The 3,174-nt window shown below is 41.6% G+C and overlaps 1 pseudogene; it reads right to left on the minus strand.

Annotated features, from left to right (window-relative positions):
* Positions 1-1,674: 1,674 nt before the first annotated feature.
* On the minus strand, positions 1,675-2,970 carry LOC138865745 (unconventional myosin-Id-like; annotated as a pseudogene).
* Between the last annotated feature and the right edge of the window lie 204 nt (positions 2,971-3,174).

The following is a 3,174-nucleotide window of genomic DNA, read 5'->3' on the forward strand; positions in this document are numbered from 1 at the left end:
AAAAAAGGAATGGGATCTCAAAATAACCCCAATCACAAACTTGAAGAGAAAAAATGGAGCAAGTGCGATAAAGTCTTTAGTGAAGGGGCTATACAAATTATGAAATTAAAGCACACTTTAATATCTTCACTCCCATAACAACCATTAGTCACTGCCACCGTTTCCTGATAGATGGTGGTGACATTCTGAGCTCAGTATCTTCCTGTATTGGCATAGACATGGCCATTTCCGTTGCTGTTCCTGTCAGCATTGTGGTAGCCACTGCCGCCCTTGATGTGTCCACTGCCATAGCCATGATCATTGCCATTACCATAACCACTGGCTCCTGGCGGGGGCCTTAATGGGGGGGGGGGGGGCTGGGAGCCTGGCGGTGAAGGCTGGTCTGGGGAGGTGGAGGAATGGTCACGAGTAGATGAGCTCACCTCGCTTTGTGCCCTTCCTGCATTGCAACAAAAGAAAAAGGGTTGATATTACCTTCAGCAAAAGTACGCTACAAAAGATTCTGTGTACTATTCAGAGATACTTAAGAGATTAAAAGTACAACAGAGAGCCAAGACTTATATGAGGTGCATCTGCAGATAAAAAGAGATACCAAAATCATACCAAAAGGTCATGTTGAGATAAAATACTCGAAGACCGTGATAAAATACTCTAATCACCAGAACGAACATACTATGAAAAGAAGTAAACATTTTGGAACAATCAGTTGCAGTGCCATTCCCGGCTTCCCACAAAGTTAACATGTTTGGGGTCTATTGCTCATAGGGGTGTATTTCCACGCGTTCAAGAGTATAAAACAGCCCTCAATTTATGATCACAACCCACATTGACAGTCCTCTTAAAAAGAATGATCCGAGTAGTACTTTGTGCTGTAACTTCTAATATATATTACTTGGTTGGTTCCTAAATCCGTGACAGCCAAATCTTGCACCCTTTTTAACCAAACTTCATTAATTGTAACTATGTGTGTACCTTGAATCTAAGCACCATATAGGTATTGTAAAATTCTTAAAGGTAACTGTGTACCTACAAACATTATGACTTTTTTTATGGCTTCCCTTCTCTTGTTATGGCTTTTATTATCTAGCCACATGGTCTTACGGTGAAAAAAGCTGAAGTATTATATAATATAATCATTTACCTAAATGCTGGGAAAGTTCCCACATTCGTTTCCTTCCAAGCTGCAGCAATTAGCCTTCCATATGGCTCATAAAAAAAATCCAAGGATGAGTCCAGCTTAGGCGACTACGAATGAACATCACTCGGTCATCAACACTAAAACACTGCAAGTTCCCTATTAGAATAACCGATCAAAATAAAATGAGCACCTGCAAGAATGACTGATCAACTTGAGGATTTCTTTTTTCAAAAATGATTGATCAGCAACACTCGCAAACCTTAGTCTACCTAGGCCCTTAGGTAACGGGACTGCACGGCATGACATGGAAAATGCAATGAAAGGACTATGACAGCAACTCACAGCTGGCAATGCCGGAGGAGGAGTCCTGTGAGCTCTCCCACCCTGTTGGCATTTGACTGGGACATCAGGGAAACCACAAAATCGTTGCTTCCTCGCAAGGGAATGATCACCAGCTGGTCCTGTCCTGGGCTCACACTGATCCCACTCACCTATTTTGTGGAAATTGTTCATGTTGTTAATGTCAACTAATGAAGTTATGAGGGAATGGACAGCTGGTGAAATTCCTAATCCGGAGCATGAGTAATTTTATCTAAAAATAGCCAAGGAAAATATAACAATATCTAAATTAACAACTGCATAGAGGTAGAGGGAAGTGGAAGGAAAGAGGAGGGGAGGGGAAGGGAGAAGACAGAAACAGTGCGAGAGTGGGAGTGAGACTGACAAGGAAAACGGGAATGGGAATAAGAAAAAAAGAAAGAAAATGAGAATACACACTCATGCGCACATAAAAAGGAAAAGAAAATGAAAATAAGAAAAATAAAACATCAGAGAAAGAAAGGAAAAAATGAGATAATAATAATAATAATATAACAAAAAAACAACAAATAAAAATAACAGTAATAGTAATGATAATAATAATAATAATGGTAATAAAAATAACAAAAGCAATAACAATGACAACAAAATCATAAGAAATAAATAATGACATCAATAGCACCAATTATAACTTTTACTATTACAATAATAAATAAAAACAGTAATAACAGCAACAGGAGGCCAATCCCACAACAGCCCTCCACCCTACCAGGCGCAGGAGGGCGCTGACGATCCTCCAGACAGCATCGGTCTGCTCTGGCGTGAACCCCAGGGCCTTGAGAGCTGCATGGCGTACCTTAGAGTCCACCCTGTCTGCACTGGAGTCCCCTCTGGGCGACCCCCCTGGTGGATGCAGTGGAAGGCCTTCACGTCACGCTTCTGCTTCAGTTTGGAGAGGTCGGAGTCCATCGCACCGAACAGGACCTAAGGGAAAATGGAAGTGCCATGAGAAAGGGTAAGTGAGACAAGGAAGAGGATGGTCATGGCGGTTTGCAGGGGAGAAAGGGAAATAGATAACAGGCAAACTAGGATCATCACTACCACTAGCACTACCATAAGCACAAAGATACTACTTGAATTAAAAAGATGTCTCAATTCAATATGAAATCCCAAAATGAACTGATTTACACGCCCCCCCCCCCCCCAAAAAAAAAAAAAAAAAGGGTTCCATACCTGATAGAACGAGTGGAAGTTTCTTTCTCCTGGCTGCTGGAGGACGACACGGGACCTCTCCAGCAGGTAACTCTGTACGTGGCCACCAATGGGGTCATCCTTGAAGTCAAAGTTGATATCCATGTACTTGCCAAAGTGGGAAGAGTTGTCACTGCGGTTGGTCTCGGCATTGCCAAAGGCCTCCAAGATGGCACTGGACTGCAGCAGCGCCTTCTTCATTCTTTGGGGAGGACGGACCACGGGTAAGGCAAGGGAAGAAGACAATGGGATTATTATTATCATTATTATTATTATATTAAGCTGTATAATGAGCCACACTGAAAAAATCGAGATTTATACCACCAAAGGTGTTACTGCAGGTCAAGATACAGCTAAGAAAGAATGAAAAAAGAAAGCTAATTACGTAAGAAAAACATGTTAGCTGACGTTTTAAATTTATCAAGAGTCGAAGTTATAATCTCTGAAGGCAATCTATTCCAAAGTCT

This window comes from Penaeus vannamei, chromosome 22, assembly GCF_042767895.1.
Source record: "Penaeus vannamei isolate JL-2024 chromosome 22, ASM4276789v1, whole genome shotgun sequence".
Classification (NCBI taxonomy): Eukaryota; Metazoa; Arthropoda; class Malacostraca; order Decapoda; family Penaeidae; genus Penaeus; species Penaeus vannamei.